The sequence below is a fragment of the Coenobita brevimanus genome, chromosome 71 (genome assembly GCF_032717465.1).
Source record: "Coenobita brevimanus isolate Jiangsu-jjx chromosome 71, ASM3271746v2, whole genome shotgun sequence".
NCBI classification, from domain to species: Eukaryota; Metazoa; Arthropoda; class Malacostraca; order Decapoda; family Coenobitidae; genus Coenobita; species Coenobita brevimanus.
The window spans coordinates 9,795,133-9,818,595 of NC_137024.1; positions in this window are offsets into that span (position 1 = coordinate 9,795,133).

Sequence of the window (23,463 nt, forward strand, 5' to 3'; positions counted from 1 at the left end):
CACACACACACACACACACACACACACACACACACACACACACACACACACACACACAGTCCCCATATAATTAGAAGTTAAAATGAATGAGGTATGAAAAAGAAGGACAGGAAGAGCAACTTCAAAAGGGCAGAGAAAGGGAAACTAATGAGGTGAGGGAATCAAGGGTGACGTTAAATATACGATGGTTATTGCAAACAGATATGACAGGTGTCAGGGACGAAGGTGTGAGAAGATAAAAATGTGGGACAAAATATAAAGGGCAAGGTTACCTCGTCTCCTTACTGATTCAATATCTTCCTTCCATATTAGCCTTTTTAATTCCTGTTTAGTTTTTCTTATCGAATATTTCTCTCTCTCTCTCTCTCTCTCTCTCTCTCTCTCTCTCTCTCTCTCTCTCACACACACACACACACACACACACACACACACACACACACACACACACACACACACACACACACACACACACACACACATACACACACACACACACACTCCACCCAGTATCACAAAGTAAAAATTGGTCAATTTTCTCCTTCCGCCGCAAAGCTCTTAACCCGGACAGTAATAGAGGTCTGCCCCGCCCTTAACATTACTTGGTGGTGGCCATAAAAAGCTAAATTCACAATCGTACTGACCTAATTAGTAAAAGATCTCTAAAGACAGTTTCTACCTCCATGAACACGTGAGATCTTTTACAGGGTGAGTACAATCATCACTGGTAACCTGAATGAAATATGAAATAAATCACCGGACTGAAAGGGTCCACTGCTGTCTGGTTTTCTCTAGTGTAATAGAGAGAGAGAGAGAGAGAGAGAGAGAGAGAGAGAGAGAGAGAGACAGACAGACAGACAGACAGACAGACGGACAGAGAGAGAGAGACAGAGACAGAGACAGAGAGAGAGAGACAGACAGACAGACAGACAGACAGAATATGTATGAAAGCGACAGAAAGCGAGTAGAAAAGAATGCCAGAGAGTGTGACGGTATGTGAAATATCAGACACAATACATCATACAATGTCACTTCACTACTTTTGCTACTCAGGTAATCTTTTAACTGGCTTAGGACACGACCAGAATGATCTTTTAATGTCCTGAGTGGCGTTTATGCTGTTTCAGGATTTAAAAATGTGAACATTCTTTTTGCTACTGTCCTATACTCGTATTTATCACCGCCATCCAGCCAGGATGAGAATTCATTTATGTAAGGGCGAAGATTTTGTCGTCTTAGTTTTAATACACAGCACCTTTTTCTCTTTCCATAAAATTCTCGAGACCTTTTGTCTGCAGGTTAAACAGAATTAAAACCAGTAAAAGTCGACACTTTCAGAGATAATGAATTATAGGAAGCCAAAACAAGATACACTAATTTCGAGATGGTTGAATATATTGCATTTCAATGACTGGAGGTCAGAGGCAGAGAGAACTAAGGACTGAGAAATTCCTCGAGCTGACAAGGTGTCTACAGTATATACATGAAAATCATCATCGGTTAATTTTTGCATAAGGAACCACACAGAACAGAAGATAGTGTATGAAGCAAGGCATGTGCTTTAAACCCTACCCATACACTGACCTATATCGTACTTAATTTTACATACTCCCTGGTAATTTCATCTTACTTTTACGAGAATTTCCGATATGAAACAACGAAACGTTCGGAATATCTAACCTCCATGAAGCTGCTTATGCAGATGTGTTATGATCTCTAAAAGGAAGGAAGACACCAAGCATGCAGAGAGATGATAAATGATGTGACTGTGCATTGTCGAAGATAGAAGATTAGTCTTGTAAATGATTGTGGTGACCTAAAATTTGAAGGGAGGGAACTGCGTATGTATTAATGCAATATTTCTTTTGCCCCAATCAGAAATGTATTTTTGTGCCACATAGCTACGTGTGTCAGTGTTTAATCCCATGTCTGTGAAGTGACTGCTGTGAGACGTTGCGAAAAGCAGATGGAAATGTTAAGAGTGAATTAATCAGAGTATGCGTGGCTAACGGCTGGATGCACCGCTCGAAAGATTACTGATGAATATTAGGGAGATATAGCGAACGGCCAGAGCCCCGAGGAACACCACTACTGACAGCCCTGAAGAACACTGACAATCTACAACAGCAGCTGCAGAAAGACCTGAATGGAAATCGCCGTGATGGAGGTACAGACGGAACAGAAACCGTAGGATGGCGGCTTGGAAATACAATATTTGTGTCAAACTCTGTCAAACGTCTTTGAGACGTCTAATGCAATAGCAGTGGTTCCATCCAAAACCCGGAACGAGGATGGCCAGGAATCTGGAAAAAATGTTGAGATCTCCACTGGAGCGTCCCTTATAAATCACAGAAGAATGACAGAGAAGGCAAAGAGAAATCTTCATTATTTTGATAAAAGAATGGATAAAACATTCGAAAACTTTTTTCTTCCTTCACCTAAACTGCATTCCCTCCCTTCCTTTCCACCCACCTCTCTCTCTCTCTCTCTCTCTCTCTCTCTCTCTCTCATGTGTAAGCAAGCGTCCTTTCCAGACGGAAGTTAAAGATAACCGTCATCTTTTTCTTCTCCAGCCCACTCTTTCTTTGACTTTCTTCCTTTCTTTCTCCCCCCGGTTTTCTTTTCTGCCCACTCATTTCCTCCTCTTGTCTCCCTCTTTCAAAGCTTCCCCTTCTTTCCTTCTCCTTCTACTCTCCCTCTTTTACCCACCCTCCTCCTCCTCCTGTTTCCCTCAGTGTTTCCTCCTCCCCCCTCTTCTTTCCCCCACGTCCCCTCTTCTCCACCCCCACCAGTAACTTCTCCATCTCCTACCCACTTTTTTTTCTTACCCCGCTTCCTCTCTCCCACAATGCCTTCTCTCCTTCTTTTCTCTCTGCGTCTCCCAATCACCCTCTATCTTCTCCTCTCTCCTGTCTCAGATCTCCATTTTTCAATCTCCCACCCATGCTCTTTTTTCCTCCCCTCTCCTCTTCCCATCACAACCTCCTCCCCCTCCTCTTTCCATTCTCTTACCCTCCCTCTTTCTTTTCTTTCCCTTTCCTCTCTTACTCACTGCACCCTTCTCCTTTCTACTTACAATTCCCCATTTCTCTCTCCCATACCTTCCTTCCTTCTTTACTTCCCCCCTCTTCTCACTCAATTCCCCATTCCCATTTTCTATATCCTTGATGACTACAGTGTGTACCCTCGACACACACACACACACACACACACACACACACACACACACACACACACACACACACACACACACACACACACACCACTTATCTGGCAAAACCTGTGTTGTTTCTCCATCTGTTACTATATGGGTATTGAAATTCTCTCTCTCTCTCTCTCTCTCTCTCTCTCTCTCTCTCATACAATGGGATCACTGCTCTCCCCACATACAGAAATTTGAGTTATCGAGCAAAGAAAAGTTTTACTTTAATTGTTCTGGTAATTAATAAATTGTTTACCTACAAATATCACAATCAAAACTGGTTTAATTGCACACTATTATGGTGACTGCCAAGTCATAAAAGGATTTTTGAAAGTGTTCAACCATGATTTATTAAGATACATCTGGAATACTGCTGATATTCATGGGCTAGTAATCATTTTGCAAACAAATACGATGTTCCTGTACAGGAGCAACAAGTGGTGATATTATAAATGCTTGACGTTAATGTTTTTGCTGCTCCATATTACCTATTCTGTAAGAGACCCAGTTATCCCAGCATTATTCCTTATCGTGTGATGTGAGGTGGACGGCGTGGGCATGTGCGTGTGGCAGCTGGCCCACCTGCTGGAGTGCAGAAGGCAGCAACAGGCGATCCCTTCCCTTTACCCGCACCCTCACCCTTACCCTGTAACCACCCTGCCTGTGAAGCTGGTGGTGTGAGAGGAACATGGAGCTTCAGTGTGGTGTATTGGCCTGGCGTGGAGGTGGGTTGGGGGAAGGGGAAGGGGTCAACGCAGGGTACTACAGGGCACACGGATTTATAGCCCGGGGGGAGGGAGAGGGGGAAGAGAGGACAGGAAAAGAGGAGAGGGGAGGAACAATATATTTTTTCAAATGACATCGTACGGTATGAAATGGGTTCATAGAGTTTGTTAATGAAAATCATTTTCCTTTTTGAAATAACAAAAACAGGACCAAAATCCGCGTCGGCTAAAGTTGTCCCTTCCAGTGTTTGGTGAATGTAGGAGCAAAATAAAAAAGTGGTTATGTCCACCTCCCTGTACACCTAACCAAGCACATAGCGGCCCTCACCCCTCACCCGTGTATACCACAGAGACATTAAAACTTAAAAGATGACAGAGAAAATCATCATTACCATCATCATCATCATCATCATCATCACCATCATCATCATCGTCATTACAACCGAACACTACCACGAACACTACCATCATCATCATAATCGTTATCGTCATCATCTCAACTATCATCATCATCATTATCGTTGAGTCCCTCCATCTGACTTCAGATTACTTACAAAAGGGAGTATTGAAATCTGAGATTATTTTGTACTTTTTCATTATTTTCAAAAAGAAACTACTTAAGACAGCATTCTATCTATCAAAAGGCACCTGTTAACTATAAGACACATAACTATGTAAAAATTTCGAGACTATAGTTAATACTTCGATTTTTGCTCCGGAAACGAAATCTCTAAGCGTGTTTACTTTTCCATTATTAAAAAAAAAAAAAAATTAAGACAGCATTCTACCTATCAAAAGGCACTAGTTCACTGTCCACATAACTATGTGAAATTTTATGACTCTATGGTTAATAATTTCTGAGATTTGCTCAGGAAAAGAAATCTCTATGCCCGGCCAGCCGGCCCAGCGCTACGGTTGGACACCAGTTCACTACTCTCCTATGTCAGATGGAGGGTAAAAAGGAGCAGTTACCAGTGAAGCTGCGATAACAGAGGGAAAGAGATGCAACACTGCCAAGAAGAGAGTATGTGAAGGGAGTCAGTACGGGGAGAAAAGTTGATTAGAGGAAAATTCTTTGACTTCACGCTGCATACAAGTGCTGTATGTGGTGAGTTCCTCAACATCTGAGAGTTGTGGTATCCACAGGGGTGTATAAGACCTCTGAATGAAGTCAACAGCCATACACGGGAAAAGAAAGTATAGAATAGGGTCAGCATACCCACCCTCATGGAAGTGAGCTTTGCAAAAGAGTTAACATGATTTTTACAATGTGTGTGTGTGTGTGTGTGTGTGTGTGTGCGTGTGTGTGTGTGTGTGTGTGTGTGTGTGTGTGTGTGTGTGTGTGTCCATCACCACACAGTCACGGAAATGAGTGCTATAACATAGGCAGCAGTCACCATCTGCCACACCCGGCCGCACTCTGTGATATATGAGTGCCGCAGGGAGCCACTACAGAAAAAGACCTTATTAAAGAAAAGCGCTGACGAAGTTACACAGAATTCCACAACTATCCAGACACGCAAACTACACGGACTTTAAGATACTTACTGGTGGGGCTGGAGCCCACTGGATTATAAAAAAAAAAAAAAAAAAAAAAAAGAGGAGGGGGGGATTAGACTGGAAGGGCTTGTGATACAGTCACACAGCTATACGGATACATAAACCATGCTGCACGGTTATTACAAAAGAAAGCAAACAGCAAGAGACCTGTTGGTCCATTCGCAGCTGTTTGGTATACGAAAGGTTATAACTGTTAAAAAAAAAAAAAAAAAAAAAAAAAAGGTTAAAGACAAGGATAGAAAAGAAGGCACGGAGGAGCGTGGCGGGGAGAGCAACTGCAAATACAGATAAAGGGATGAGGCTGGAAGGAAGTAGCGTTACAAAAAACTACTAATTATCAATCAAGTGCGCTTTTTGAGCTCGTGACGGGCGAGCGAGAACCATGTTATCACCATTTCCCTTGGAGATTTCCCTTGGTGATTTCACTGTCAAAAATAGCAAAAACGTTAATATAAAATTTCAGGGGGAATCTTCAATATTTAATTGCTAGAGCTGATAAAAAAAAAAAAAAAAAAACACGACGGAGAATCTGTTTAAATTTTCATTTCGTAATTGAGGCGTTCACCGATTAGAGCCGAACACTCCATTGGAAAACTCGAGACCCCAAAGAGTTCCTATGCCTTTATGGGTGAGTTTTTAGTTGATAACAAAATTTGCTGAATGAATGTATCACATGCAGAAAGAATTTCAACTCTACTTCACATACAAGTACCGTAAAGTTATTAGCTTCTACTTAGTGTGGCGGTCGGGTCAGGTCGGGCAGCTCATTTCCAAACATAACTGAGAGTAAACATCGTTTGCTCAATCGTAATAGAGAAGTTTAAGAACACAATAGCAAAGACAAGTGCTCGTGGGCCCTTCGGGCCCCTCGCACTTGCTCCTGCGGAGGGCTCTCGCGTTTATTTGCTGTTCTATTGTAACGTTGTCACTTGGATTTTTTGCAGCTAACCAACTGGTCGTGTTATTTGCAGCTTCGAGAATGGAACCCAAGTTGTCCGAACGCAGGTCCGAAATACTTCAGTTGTACAGTCAAGGAAAGTTCCGCGTTACCGACTGTTCGAAGCATTGGTGGCGACAAATAGTCACGAAGCAGCAGCCAGACCCTACATGTCTGGTAACTGTGAGTGGGACTGAGGGTGGCTGGAGGTCGGAGGGTTTGGAGATTTGCTCACGTCACAGGATCTATAGCCAATGATAATGCGTCTGACGTATTCTCAAAGTGAAAAAGCGTTATGTTGTTTGTATGCTATCACACTGTTCTCTGTGTCTGTCTACATTACTGCATATATAGTATATATGTTTACTGTCAAAGGTATGCTTCTTTGCCTTCGTTTTGTATTGCTAGATAGGAATGATAGTTGCAGAGACGGATCTTACAATTAGGGCTTCTCATGTCATCCCTTCTAAAGGAAAACGAAAAGTCTGTTAGTCGCTCATATAGACTGTTATATATATATATATATATATATATATATATATATATATATATATATATATATATATATATATATATATATATATATATATATATTGTTACGGAACAGAGAAAGATAATGTACACTTTAAGTGAGAACACGAAGAGTCACTACTGTCCCGTAAAGTTCCAGGTTCAAAACAAAAGAGTTAGGTAAAATTACAAGTTAAAGTTTAATGCACAAACTAACAACAAAACATTCAGAACTCATAAAGATAATGTAATGGCAAATAAACAGGTTAAATATATGGTTAACTGCAATAGCCTCTATTAACACGAAATTAGCAAGAGTAAATTTATCTAAGTCAGCCCTGATAAAATGAGATACCAGATAATACTCAGTGAATGCCAGATAAATAATTACAGATACAAACTATTATCAAAAATGACTGACATAAAGAACCCCACACGAATTACAAAAACTTCACTAGGCCTACAAATTAAACTTATGCTATACAGTACAAGAAAAAATGCAACAACAGTTATACTCAAATTACACACAGCTGCTAGATGTTTGGAGATTTCTGGAGCACTCACAATAATAATATCTGTACAGGGGAGGACAGAGATGTGAACAAAATGAGGAGCAGATCTAAGTGGCAATGATGCAGAGACTGAGCTCATTATATAGGGGCCAGGAGAGCTTGATACAACTTGTAATGAGGACGCGCAAATGAAGCCATGGGGACAAAGAGATGACAATCCCGCAAAGTATAACAGAGATGTCGACTTACTCTACTATAACGGTAGAAGGGGGGGACTGAGGCAGAACACGCTCGTGATCAAACATGCAGCATACTGTGCGTTAAAATTACACAAAGGATGATGAAATCATAGGCTGTGTAACACCTCCCCACAAAGAAAAAAGAAATTTACAAAGGAAATTTCTTATTACTCTAAAACAATCTGTCTCTGGCATTACAGACCATGCAAAGGTCTTTCCTAATGTTACAAAACATGAGATCTCCCTAGCACGCTCAGTCATAGGTACTTGCCAGTATCCCTTTAACAAATCAAACTTACTTATGTACCTAGCCTTTCCGATCTTGTCTATGCAATCTTCCACACGAGGGAGAGGGTAAGTGTCTGTTTTGGTTATCTGATTAACACGTCTGTAGTCGATGCAAAGCCTCTGTGACCCACCTGGCTTAGGGACTAGAGTGACAGGAGAACTCCACTCGCTCTGACAGGGCTCAATCATCTTGTGGTCCAACAGGTAGCCAAGCTCCTTCTGGATGAGAGGAACTTTCACTGGGTTCACACGGTAAGGAGGCAATTTAATTGGCTTTGCGTCTCCAACATCGACATCATGCATCAACACAGTGGTTCTTCCTGGAGTGGCACGGAACACTTGCGGGTACTCCTGCAGTAATGCCGAAAACTCCTGCCTTTCCTTGGGAGGTAGATGAGAAAGCTTAGTCTGGAGATCATTCATGATATCAGGATTCTTCCCCAAACTATCACTCAGGCTCATACTGCATGGGAGAGCTTCACTTGCAGACTCGGGTGGAACAGCTACAGTGCAGACTGGATTATTTTCGTCCCGCCTGTGATATAACTTTAGCATGTTGATGTGACATAGTTGCTTGTTCTTTCTACGATCTGGTGTGGCGATGACATAGCTGACATCACTGAGTTTCTTCTCCACGAAATAAGGACCACTAAACTTGGCTTGAAGAGGTTGCCCATGAACTGGTAGCAGAATCAAAACCTGATCTCCTGGCTGAAAGTGGCGTAACCTGGACTTCTTATCATACCAAGTCTTCATCTTCTCCTGAGCAGCTCCTAAATTCTCTCTCGCCAGCTGTAAAGCAGTGGACAGCCGTTCTTTGAAATTCATCACATACTCCAGCAGGTTGACGTCATCTTCCTCCGACAGCCAGCATTCCTTTAGTAGCCTAAGGGGTCCTCTTACTTCATGGCCAAACAGTAGTTCAAAAGGTGAGAAGCCCAGTGATTCATTTGGAGATTCTCTTGCAGCAAACACAACGAATGGAAGACCTTTATCCCAGTCTTTCTGATGTTCCAAACAGTATTTCTTGAGCATCGATTTGAGTGTTTGATGATATCTCTCCAACGCTCCTTGGGTCTGGGGATGGTAAGCTGAAGACGTGATCTGGGTGATGCCCAACTCTTTCAGAGACTGTTTGAAAACGTTCGATATGAAATTACTTCCCCGGTCTGACTGTACCTCCTTGGGCAGACCAAACTTTGTGAAGAACCCTAGCATTTCCTTAACCACGTTCTTTGCTGAGATATTTCTAAGTGGAATGGCTTCAGGATAACGAGTAGCCATATCAATCATGGTAAACACATAAGAAAATCCTGAAGAAGTCTTAGGAAGAGGGCCCACAATATCCACCAACACACGGGTGAAAGGCGCCTCAAAAGGAGGAATGGGAACTAGAGGTGCAACCTTTTCTGTCTGATTACACTTCCCCACAGCTTGACAGGTGTGACAAGACTTACAATACCAGGAAACATCCCTGAAGATACCTGGCCAGTAGAAGTGTTTCAAAATGCGTGCCACAGTCTTCCTCACTCCAAGGTGTCCTGCCAAACTGGAATCATGAGCCACTCTAATGATATCCTGCCTACAAACACGAGGGATGACAACTTGATGTACAACCTCCCATTCACAGTCGGCTGATGCTGTTGGGGGTCTCCACTTCCTCATAAGTACTCCTGACTTTACATAATAACAAGTAGAAGCACCGGCTGACTCTTCCTCACTGCAAGCAGAGTTAGCTAGACCTTTCAGCTCAGGGTCAGCAACCTGCAACTCAACCAACTCTTGACGAGACAAATTATTAACACTACGGGGTACTGCCTCATCTGGTGAGTGGTCCAAATTAGCAAGAAAAGTGTCAGCTAGGATAACATCATCATCATCATTATCCTCTAAATCACCAGTAACTTTAGACTTAGCCCTAGTGACAGCACATGCAGGGAACACATCAGGGACATCACAATCCCGGGACACAGCCACTGGCTCACTAGACAACTGAGGAGCTGGACACACTTGACTTCCACCAATATCATTTCCAAGTAAGAAAGTTACACCTGACATTGGGAGTGTCTCAACCAACCCAACCATAACGGAACCATTAACAAAACCAGACTCTAAATTCACTCTGCACAGAGGGACAGAGAAGTAATTATTCCCTACACCTTGTAAGATTACAGTTTCATCAGAGGAATTAAAATTAGAGCCTAGAACACTGGTCAGCATAAGGGATTGGCAAGCACCTGTATCACGATATATTTGAACTGATTTCATGTCATTACTGTCCAGAGGACTGACAAAACCATCAGACAGGAAATTAGCACATGAACTCTTGAGAGTGTCACCCACGTTACTGCTCAAAAGAGGAGCTCCATCATGAGAATTTAAGTTACCCCTCAAAGCAGGTTCAGTTAACTCAGTTAAAGAATTCTGGGAACTCTCAAGAGTGGACACTAGACCAATTGACTGAATATTTAAAGACTCCTTTTTGTTCACATCACGCTGTCTCCTGAAACATCTCTCCGTAGTATGACCAAGCTTACTACAATAAGTACATTTACTTTTCTGAAATCTAGAGGTGAAGCTGGTATTTACTTCCTGAGAAACATCATCCTTATTCTCTTTCCTGTTACCTGTACTCTGAGTAGAGGCAACGTACTGACTCTCAGCTTTCCTTTTTCCTCTAAAATATCTCTTGTGAGTGAGAACATACTCATCAGCTAAAACTGCAGCATCAGACAAATTATCTATTCTTCTCTCATCAAGATATAGGCTTACATCTTTATAAATACACCTCTTGAAGTCCTCCAGCAAAATCATCTGCTTAAATTTGTCAAAATCAGAATCCACATTCTTAGAATTTAACCACTGCTCTAACAGATCTTCTTTGATTTTTGCATACTCAACATGGGATTGCTTATCTTGCTTGTAAGTTGTCCTAAATTTTATTCTATAAGCTTCAGGAACAAGCTCATAGGCCTTGAGAATCAAGCTCTTAACTACATCATAATTATCACATTGATCCTGAGGCAAAGATGCATAAGTTACTTGAGCTTTACCGGTGAGAACAGTTTGAAGGAGTACTGGCCAATACTCCTTAGGCCAATTAAAACCTGTAGCTACCCTCTCAAACAACTGAAAATACTTAGTTAAATCAGATTCATTAAAAGGAGGGACAAGTTTAACATTTTTAGCCACATCAAAATCATCAGAGCTAGATGATCCAGTTCCACCTTGTTTCATGCGATACTCATGGTCTGCCTGAATCCTGGCAAGTTCAACTTGTGCGTGAAACTCAGCCTCCTTAACATCAGCCTCCTTAGCACGTGCTTGAAATTCAGCTTCCTTCACACGAGCCTCCTGCAGGGCTAGCTGTAACTTAGCTAATTCAATCTGCGTTTGCTCATTTGGAGGAGTTACATTGAACAAGCTTTCATTAATCATGGCAACAATCTGATCTTTAGACTGATGAGAGCGAACAACAAATCCCAATTGTTGAGCAACAATCTTAAGTTCATTCTTTGTTCTGTTTTCGATATCACACACTGTTTGCACATTTGACAAAAAATCCCTGGCTTCATCAAGTGTAGAAATAGTAGCCATCATAAATATATCACAGTCACAAAATATCAAACAATATCCTTATGATAATATCCTGAATATCCTGATATGAGGTCGCCAAATTTATGTTACGGAACAGAGAAAGATAATGTACACTTTAAGTGAGAATACGAAGAGTCACTACTGTCCCGTAAAGTTCCAGGTTCAAAACAAAAGAGTTAGGTAAAATTACAAGTTAAAGTTTAATGCACAAACTAACAACAAAACATTCAGAACTCATAAAGATAATGTAATGGCAAATAAACAGGTTAAATATATGGTTAACTGCAATAGCCTCTATTAACACGAAATTAGCAAGAGTAAATTTATCTAAGTCAGCCCTGATAAAATGAGATACCAGATAATACTCAGTGAATGCCAGATAAATAATTACAGATACAAACTATTATCAAAAATGACTGACATAAAGAACCCCACACGAATTACAAAAACTTCACTAGGCCTACAAATTAAACTTATGCTATACAGTACAAGAAAAAATGCTACAACAGTTATACTCAAATTACACACAGCTGCTAGATGTTTGGAGATTTCTGGAGCACTCACAATAATAATATCTGTACAGGGGAGGACAGAGATGTGAACAAAATGAGGAGCAGATCTAAGTGGCAATGATGCAGAGACTGAGCTCATTATATAGGGGCCAGGAGAGCTTGATACAACTTGTAATGAGGACGCGCAAATGAAGCCATGGGGACAAAGAGATGACAATCCCGCAAAGTATAACAGAGATGTCGACTTACTCTACTATAACGGTAGAAGGGGGGGACTGAGGCAGAACACGCTCGTGATCAAACATGCAGCATACTGTGCGTTAAAATTACACAAAGGATGATGAAATCATAGGCTATGTAACAATATATATATATATTACACACTATCCCACACTCTAAGTTCGAGATGAATAATTATCAGAATAACACTCGAAATGTTTGCAGGAGAATGTTTATACAGTAATGGCAGAGGATTAACAATTAAACAAATTTATAAGAATATCTATCTATCTACCTATCTATCTATCTATATATATAGTGGCTTTGTTTTCAAGACATAAATACATTTTATATCGTTACGAATATTACCTGGGGAAACGTCTCATGTTAAAGTCGAGAGGGAACGAAAGCTTTCAAACCTCTGTCCGAACCCAGCAAACTTCCATTACAGCACTAGCTCTACAGACAGTAACGTACCGTTTGTCATAAATGTTAGCATCATAATGTCATCTATCCTTACTAAATTAACTCACATCGTCTAAGTCCTACATTGCAGACTTACACGAAATTCCCAGCCAATCACCAAACCCTCATCTCCCCCCAGTCCCCTGCCTCCCCCTCCTTCACACTCACAGTTACCAGACATACGAGGTCTGGCTGCAGCTTCACATTCACCTGTCTCACATTAGTGCTTCGTGAGGTGCGTAATGCGGAACTTTCCCTGACTGTACCTGTGGGCAAAAAATTCTACGGAGATCCTATGGCGGGCTTCGGGAGCAGCGTTTTTTGGTCAAAATGTGATCGCTCATTAAACATAGTAAAACATTTTCAATCGTGGTGGGACCAAGTTTTTTCACATCAGCGATTTTTTTGCGATTTCTGTGCCAATTTTGGCGCGATTTGAATATGTGGTTTCGGCTGCCCAAAACACACACACACACACACACACACACACACACACACACACACACACACACACACACACACACGGCTACTGCTATAGTATATGAGAAGAACCCCGCCCTACTGCCCCTTCACCCATCCTCATTTCCGTCTGATAGCTAAGCATACAGTAACATATGTATAAAACAATGAAACTTTAGCTGGAGAGGGGAGAGAGAGAGAGAGAGAGAGAGAGAGAGAGAGAGAGAATATTTAAAAGTTTGCAGCTAGCCTACATTAACAGAGATGGGTAAGAGTCACAAATCAAGCTCACATCAAGATAACTGTGGAGGAAGGTTGTCTGGTGTGAGTAAAATACATCAGCTGTTAATGAAAAGAAATGTGATTAAAGGAAGTGTGTGGCGTGGTAAGAATACAGTGGAGGTTAATGTAATAAAGGCTCACACTGCACACTGGAGGCAATCTGGACAGAGAGAGGGGGAGGATAAAGCATAAGAGGAATAAAATGGGATTGCTATTATGAGTTTTTGTGAAAAAGTGCACAAACAGGGTGAATGTGGATCTGGGTGTATGTGTGGGTGTGGGTGTGGGTGTGGGTTTGGGTGTGAGTGCGAGTGTGGGTGTTGGTATGGCTAAGAGGATATGAGTAAAGCAAAGGCGTCTGGTTACTTTTTAAGTAATAACAATGATTGCTATTTCCTTCAGTAAGGCTGGTGATAAGAATGATACTGGAATAGTGTTCAATGTATTTGCCGGGCCGTTCAAAAGCACTATTTTCTTGTTTCCTTTGGTCGAAGTTAATCTGCTCGTGAGATTATTTTACGACGATTGGGACAGGCATAACCTTCTTTCATCCCTTTACTAGTACAATAAACACTAAGTAAATCGCAGGAATCAGTAACAACAAAAAGCGGTGCAAAGGCACAGCAAACCTGTTTCCGACAGTCATTTCAGTGCTGACGTATAAACGGGACAGGATATCCAGTCAAAAATGTCACATTCAAATTTGGAGTAAATTGGGTGAAAATTGACGATTTTATGCCCATTTGAAATTTTAGGCCCGACCCACCTGACACTGATCCCCACACCGCTAACTGGGGGGCGACTCCCTGATGTAATGAGCCATGTTGTAGGATGCAGAGTTGAAAGATGCACCTTTTGGTTTTGGCTTCATGTCGATATGACGAATTTGAAAGGAGTTATGGCGAAAAAAAAAAAAAAAAACATTTTTGTACATTTGGGGGGCCTACAGCCTAGGCCTTGGCCCAGTTGGGCCAAAAATTTAATCAGGTGATCAGAAGGTCATAGCCCATCATCACTATAATTTTAGTCAAAATCGCACAAGTAGTTTTTCCGAAAAGTTGTTAACAAACAAGCAGACAGAAAGACAAACAGACAAACAAACAAACAGACAAATCGAGTGAAAACATTACCCGTCCCCGAGCCCCTTCAGTGCGGAGAAGGGCAATAAATCCCCCCAGCAACCAGCCTACCTATTCTCCACTCAATTTCCCTCTGTGAGTCCAAGCTGAATAAAATTTATATTATAATAACACTATCCAGACAACGTCATTATAGACGCTTTGTAACAGACAGACACTATTTAAAACTATGACGAATTATTCTGATATTTGTTCCATTGTGGAACAGAATGGAGCCTAAAAATGTAAGTGACGTACGGTACCAACATTTGGGAGGGAAAAACATAATTTGTAATGTGAGAGTTGGGATTAAAAGTATTACATCTCGGTGTCCTCTTCTAATACTGTCCTAGTACCATTTATCTCTACGGTCTCTATTCGATTTAGAAGAGATTTTTCACCTGAGAAGGTTAGATATAGCCCCTTCACCACAGAAAATAATTTTTAAGTTTAATGAAACCGCTTAGCTAGAATATACATATTAACAAATTTGTCATCCAGCTGAAGAGTGAATGCCACCGAGTGTCTTAAAGTCATTTCCTTGGCCGGTTCTACCATTACTAATAATAAGCTTTTGTCATAGTAACACTGTATTAGGTTGAATGCTGTTATGATCTGTTCAAGTTGTACAGTTCTAGCTTCGATAATGGTTCTTGTAATTTGTTAGTTAACAGCCTCAGACATAGTAATATCGCCGAACACAACTAACATATTAATCATGCCACTAAGCTCCCCAAGCCATCCTCCTCTCACGACTTCACACGCATCAGGACGTACAAAATTCACTCTCTCTCTCTCTCTCTCTCTCTCTCTCTCTCTCTCCTGCGGGTCACCAGAGTGGAAGGGACAGCCTGGCGGGATTCTAAAGGGTCGCTTGAGGGCGTAGGGGAAGGAACAAAGACAGATAGATAAACTGTGGTGAGATGGACGTCAGACAGATTAAAAAAAAAAAAAAAAAAAGATAATGAATATCTCAGATTTTTTTTTATACTTGCTCTCGTAATTCGTTTTTATTATATTTATGTTTTAATCTTCTGACTCTGTTCCTTTGTAGCATTGCTTCACTCTTTCTTTATCGCATATTCATTTTTTTCCCGTTCATTCTCGCATTTACTTTTAGACCTAGTTTTTCAAGCTACGTTCTCACAATTACTGTTCGATATTTTTTAAGGTGACTAAAAAGAGACAGGCCAGAGAAAGGGATGGGGGATGGAGTTATCCCCGTACCCTGAAGATTGGGTCTATGAATGTGCGTGGATGTAGTACGATTGAGGCTAAAAGGGAGGAGATTGGGAGAATGTTTGTGAGAAAAAAGTTGGATGTGTTAGCTTTGAGTGAAACGAAGATGAAAGGGAAGGGGGAATCTATGTTTGAAAGTGTGAATGGAAGATTGTCAGGTGTTGATAGAGGAAGGGCAAGAGAAGGTGTGGCCTTGTTAGTGAGTCCGGAAGCACAGCAATGTGTGATTGAATGGAAGGAGGTGTCATCGAGACTGATGTGGGTGAAAGCGAAATTTGAAAGAGAGTTGTGGGTGTTTGTGGGTGCATATGGGCCTGGTAGTGAAAGGGATGAACAAGAGAGGGAGTCTTTCTGGAATGATGTTGATGAGTGTCTGCAGAGTTTTGGAGCGAATGTGAATGTGGTAATGATGGGAGATCTGAATGCTAGAGTGGGAAATGTAGCAGTTGAAGGCGTAGTTAGTATGCATGGTGTGCCTAAAGGAAATGAAAATGGGGAACAAATGATAGCGATGTGTGTTGAGCGAGAGATGGTGATTGGGAATACGCTGTTTGAGAAGAAAGATATTTATAAGTATACATGGGTGAGACAGGAGGGTGGAAGGGTTGTTGATAGAGCTTTGATGGACTATGTGGTTGTGTCTAGGAATGTAATAGGAAGATTGTTGGATGTGAGAGTTCTGAGAGGGGAGGGTGGAGGTATGTCTGACCACTACCTGTGGTGGGAAAGTTAAGAGTAGGTAAGACATGGGTGAGAGCTAGGAGGGTTAGGTGTGGCAGGGAGGTTTTGAAAGTGAGTTGGATAAAAGAGAGAAAAAGATAGAGTATCAGGAGAAATTGAAAGATGAGTGGAACGCAGTGAAAGATCGGGAAAATGGCAGCATGGAGGAGGAATGGCAGTTGTTTAAGAGTGCTGTGGTGGGGCATGCAGAAGAGGTGTGTGGTGTGAGACGTGTGGGTGGTGGTGTAAGAAAAGGAAGTGAATGGTGGTGCGAGGAAGTAAGTATGGCTGTGGCTGAGAAGAGACGTGCATATGAAGTGTGGCTGCAGAGGAAGGATGAGATGTCATATGAAAGGTATAAGGAAAAGAGGAATAGAGCGAGAAGGGCTGTGCGTGATGCTAAAGTGGCAGCAGATGAGAGGTGGGGTAGGCGACTGACAGAGAATTTTCAACAGAATAAGAAAATGTTTTGGAAAGAGGTGAAAAGGGTGCGGAAGGGAGAGTCCGGGAAGGAAGAACGAGTAAAATCAGAGGATGGAAGGATGTTAATTGAAATGGATGCAGTAAGGAAGAGATGGGCAGAGTATTTTGAAAGATTGTTAAATCTAGAGGAGGAAAGGGTGGCTGAGATTGTGGCGGATGGAAGGGTGCAAGGAATGTGTTGGGAGAGTTAAATTATTCTTTGATCACGAAGGAGGAAGTGGAGAAGGCAGTAAAGGAGATGAAAACAGGGAAAGCTGCAGGTATGGATGGGTGTGCTGTGGAATGCCTGAAGGGTGGTGGAGTGACTTTTGTTGACTGGTTAGTAAGATTGCTGAATGTGTGCTTTGTGAAAGGTATGGTGCCAATTGACTGGGCAAGTGCTTGTGTGGTCCCGTTGTATAAAGGCAAGGGTGATAAGTATGAATGTACTAGCTTTAGGGGTATAAGTCTGTTGAGTGTTGTAGGTAAGGTGTATGGTAGAGTGTTGATTATGAGAGTTAGAGAGGGTACAGAGGGAGTGATTGGTGATGAGCAGTGTGGCTTTAGGAGAGGGAGGGGATGCGCTGATCAGGTGTTTGCTGTGAGACAAGTGTGTGAAAAGTATTTAGCAAAAGGCAAGGATGTGTTTTGGGCATTTATGGATTTAGAGAAAGCGTATGATAGAATTGATAGGGAGGCTTTGTGGACTGTTTTAAGATTGTATGGACTTGATGGTAGGTTACTAAAAGGGGTGAAAAGTTTTTATGTAAATAGTAGAGCGTGTGTAAGAGTGGGAAATGCTGTGAGTGATTGGTTTCCCGTGAGAGTGGGGCTGCGACAGGGATGTGTGATGTCGCCTTGGTTGTTTAATATTTACATGGATGGTGTTGTAAGGGAGGTGAATGCAAGAGTTTTAGGTGGAGGTCTGAGTCTGGTGAATGTTGATGGTGGAGAGTGGAATCTGAAGCAGCTGCTGTTTGCAGATGATACTGCACTGGTGATTGATTCAGAGGAGAGATTGAGACAGTTAGTAGAGGAGTTTGGAAGGGTGTGTGAAAGGAGGAAATTGAAAGTAAATGAGAATAAGAGTAAAGTGATGAAGTGTAGGAGGTTGATAGATGGTAGGGGGATGAATATAGTTTTGAATGGTGAGTTGCTTGAGAAGGTAGATTGTTTTAAATATTTAGGGTCACATGTTGCTGTGGATGGAAGAATAGATGCAGAAGTGAAGTTTAGAATAAATGAAATAGGAAAGGTGCTGGGAGGAATGAAAAAAGTGTTTAAATGTCGTTCGCTTGGAATGGATGTAAAGAGAAGGCTGTATGAAGGTGTTGTGGTACCGACTGCGTTATATGGGGCTGAAACATGGAATATGGGTGTAGCAGAGAGGAAAAGTTTGAATGTAATGGAGATGAGGTGCGTGAGGAGTATGTGTGGAGTGGCGCATATGAATCGGGTGCGAAATGATGAAGTGCGAAGGAGAACTGGAGTTGTTCGGGAGATGGCTGGTAGAGTTGAGCAGAGGGTGTTGCGATGGTTTGGGCATATAGAGAGAATGGATAATGAGCGATTGGTGAAAAGGATAACTAGATCTGATGTAAGAGGTGTAAGACTGAGAGGAAGACCACGAATAGGATGGATGGACAGTGTGAAGAGAGCGTTGGATGCGAGAGGGATGTCTGTCGAGCAAGGAAGAGTGGCTGTGCGTGACAGAAATAAATGGAGAGAAATTGTGAATGAATAAGTGATGACGCAGCCTTGAGGGGATATTCTCCCGCATTTGGTCTGATCAGCTAGTCAGGTCAGGTGCGGGTAAGGGGATGGGTCTGTTATGATGTGGCAGGGGTAAACCAGTTCTGCTGTCGGGCCCTGCTGCGGATGTCACTGATTGCATTGCGCAGTTGACCCTTGTGCGGTGTGGTGCGGTGAGGATCTGTCCGTTCTCCCCTTTGGGGCTAAGATGCGAATGAATGTGTTTGAATGGGTGAGTAAATGGGGAGTGTGTCGTCCTGTCTCGGCTACCTCCCTTTCCTTGGGGGAAGCAGCCTAGGTATATAGATAGATAGATTAAATGCTTTTTCCCGACCTTCGACTCTTATAATCCCCCTTTTTTTGTGTTATTTTTCAGACTCTTTCATTCTTCCTTTATAAGCCTTCGTCTTTCGCTGTGTCTTCATTTATATTTCACTATTGATATCTTGTTTCTTTCATCATTTTCTCCTGTGTTTCATTGTTAGCATTTTTTTTTCAGCTTTTGTCTATTGTTCTTCCCATCTGTTACACATTTTCGCCTTTGTCTCTTGTAATCCGCTTTTTCGTATGTTTTAATTTTTCCCTTTCAAAGTTAGTTTTCAATATTTCTTTCAACCTTTGTTCGTTAACCATTCGTTTTTATTATTTTAGTCTTTTTCATTATTTATTCTCTGCCAATCACGGTCTCTCTCTCTCTCTCTCTCTCTCTCTCTCTCTCTCTCCTTTATCATATTTTGTTTTTTTGGGCATATCACTACTGTTTTGGCTTGTTTCAACCATTTGTTAAAAAAAATAGTATTCCTTCAATGTATGCTTCTTGCAGTTGTTTCATCCATTTTTCTGTATGAAAGCCAATTTGTGTGTGTGTGTGTGTGTGTGTGTGTGTGTGTGTGTGTGTGTGTGTGTGTGTGTGTGTGTTTACCACATAGTATGGAATTTGTCTGACTAACACACGTTTTAAAATTATACAAAAAATTTCAGTCAACACTAACAACTAGGTTGAGCGGGAATGCCAGAATGTTATTTCCTGGTGCAACATTAAGGTTTAACGAGGACACACACACACACACACACACACACACACACACACAGGACAAAAATTGTGTCCAACATAACAAGATGAACAAGAAGCGGTGCCAAGGCTCAGCAAACCAGTTCCCGGCAGTCATTTTAGTGCTGACGTATAAACACAACAGGATGTCTAGTCAAAGGTATCATATCAAATCTGGAGTAAATCGGGTGTAAAATGACGATTTCATGCCCATTTGAAATTTTAGGTCCGACCCACCTGACATTGACCGTCCTACCGCCAACTGGGGGGTGACCCGCCTGATATAATGAGGTATGTTATAGGATGCAGATTTGAAATATGCACCTTCAGGTCATGTCGATATGTCGAATTTGAAAGGAGTTATGGAAGAAAACGATTTTTTACCTTTTTTTTTTGGGAGGGGGTGGGGGGGGCCTACAGTGTGGGCCTTGGTCCAGTTTGGCCCAAAATTTAATCAGGTGATCAGAAGGTCATAGCCCATCATCACGGTAATTTTGGTCAAAATCGCACCAGTAGTTTTCGCGTAAAGTTGTTAACTGACAGACAAACAAGCGGAATGACAAACAGACAAACAAACATATAAACCGAGTGAAAACAATACCCGTCCCCGAGACCCTACGGTGCGGAGACGGGTAATATATCCCCCAGCAGCCTGCCTACCTACGCTCCACTAAATTTCCCTCTGTGAGTCCAACGTGAATTAAATTTATAATAAAATAACACCATCCAACAACATCACTTGAGACGCTTTGTAAGAGAGAGAGAGAATTTAAAACTATGGTGAAAGCTTTTGTTTGCACCACTGTGGAATAGAATGGAGTCTTAAAATATAAGTGGTGTATGGTACCATCATTTGGGAGGGAAAAATATTATTTGTGATGTGAGAGTTGGGATTAAAAGTATTAGCCAACATCCAGGTGTCTTTTTCTAGTACTGTCCTATGACCATTTATCTCTACGGTCTCTATTCAACGTAGAAGAGATTTTTCAACTGAAGAGGTTAGACACAGCGCCTTCACTACAGAAAATCATTTCTAAGTTTAATGAAACTGCTTTGCCAGAATATATGTTAATAAATTTGTCATACAGCTTAAGAGTGAATACTGTCGTGTGTCTTAAGGTTATTTCCTTGGCCAGTTCTACCTTTACTAACAATAAGCATTTGTCATAGTAACACTGTATTAGGTTAAATGCTGTTATGATCTGTTCAAGTAGTATATTTCTAGAATCGGTAATGTTTCTTGTGATTTATTAAGTTAACAGCCATAGAAATAGTAATATCTCCGAATACTTTTCCATTCTCCCTTCAGGAAGTTTTTATAAGGAATCGATCATTTATTAAAATGTCATGGAGATAAGATCCAAGTGTTAACTCCTAGACTGCATAATTTAGATTTGTGTCGTATAACACCTAGTTTCCAAACCAGCTGCAAAAGGTGTTAGAAAGCTGAGGTCATAAAAATCTCCAAAACGAGAGACAGGTGTTCAAATGCGGTAAACATCCCTGAAGAACTGTCACAAAGTGAAATTATATAACTCAAATCTAGCTACCAAATCGCAAAAACCAAGGACTTTTGACTCATCTCCCCTCCAACGTTTCGATTAAGGTAAGAAATGAAGTCAATCTATATACAGAATATAAAGTAGCCGCACTATTTGTTTGTTAGTATGTTTTCCTTCAATCACGCCCAACCCTTGGCCCAGAGACACCCAGACCTGTACATACTCGGAAACAGGGTGACCCAAGGATGGTTTTGGGGGGGTCAAAATTCGGATTTGGGTCATTTGAGGTCACCGGTAGAGTGTTCGCCTTTTTGGCCCAGGCAACGTCGGGTACCCCTACAGCCCAATTTTTGGCATGGAGACTCACATGACCAATTCGGACATAGGCTATGTGAGGTTGACCTCCGAGGTCATTTGAGGCCACCGGTCGGAGGTCATTTGAGGTCACTGGTAACAGTAAACAAGTGAGCACAAAATTAATACTGTGCGTTAGTCTGCGAAAGCTGAAATAGAAAGTTCCTGGACCTCATTTAATCCCTTTTCAAAAGCATAAGAGGTACATGGTCTTTCTGGAGTAGAATGATTGAACTAGAACAAAATGTGTTCGCCTTATTGGCCCTTGCAACGCCGGATATCCCTGCTACCAAATGTATGAATAATGTGTTCAGCGTTTGCAACAACATAGATACATTCTTTACTATATCTATATACAAATACAAAGGGAAGGTTTTTACAGTAAGGATTCACTGGGGAAGGAGGGAGGAAGGAGTAAATATGCTGAAGCAGTTCTTTTCGATTAAGGGTACTCTCCAAACACATGCAGACATATTACACATGTACACACCTCACATAAATATTCACATGTACATAATATATATAACACATCTACACTCAGGGCGTAATTTTAGTGAATTAATGGATGTGAACGAATGGATGTTTACTTGTGTACGTATTAATCCTAATGGCTAGGCCTGAAAATACAAGTTAGACTTGACCGAGATGAATTTGAAGCGGTAATACTGTTCCTAGCGCATCAAAAAAAAAAAAAAAAAAAAAAAATCATCATATTAAAATTTATGACAATACCTATATAGCCTACATTTGCACAATACTTAAATAAACCCCGGGTCATAACAGCCCTTTCCATCTCCATCCGTAAGTAACCAGTACAACACATAACAAGACGATTGTATGATGGACACAACGTTGACACACGCACCTTAACCCCCAGACCTCTACTACCCTCCACCACCCATACCCCCACACCTCTTCCACCCTCCGCCCATATCCCCACACCTCTGTCACCCTCCATCCCTACCTCCACATCTCTACCACCCTCCACCCGTACCCTCACACCTCTACCACCCTCCACCCGTACCCTCACACCTCTACCACCCTCCACCCATACCCCCACACTTCTACCACCCTCCACCCATACACCCCACACCTCTACCACCCTCCACCCATACCTCCACACTTCTACCACCCTCCACTCATACCCTCACACCTCTACCACCCTCCACCCATATCCCCACACCTCTACCATCCTCCACCCATACCCCCACACCTCTACCACACTCCACCCATCCCCCCCATACCTCTACCACCCTCCACCCATATCCCCACACCTCTACCACCTTCCACCCACACCCCCACACCTCTACCACCCCCCACCCATAACCCCACACATTCATTCACCGTTACCACACAAATGGTTGCCATCTAGTTCGTAATTCATTGGTCTGACACTGGTTGGGTCAGACCTCATTTTAAGCGTGAGCAGCACTCGGAAATTTCTCAAGTTGAACCTTACAATTTTCATGTATATTACTCACGCCTGGTGGTCCTGTGGCTTATAAACCATGGTCTGAATCCCACTGATAACCATGGGGTTGTTTGCCACATAAAACGCTTAAAGTATAGGAATGGTTCCTAGCCATAAATATTCTAACTACATTAAGCTCACGTTACCTTGATATCACTTCTTTTTTAATATAAAAATGATACTAGTTAACTACACCTAATTATTATGCATTAGCGGTCACGAGTAAAAATATAACTAAAGAAGACGTTCATATGAACACTACCTTATGGTATGGTCAGGTGAGAGGCAGA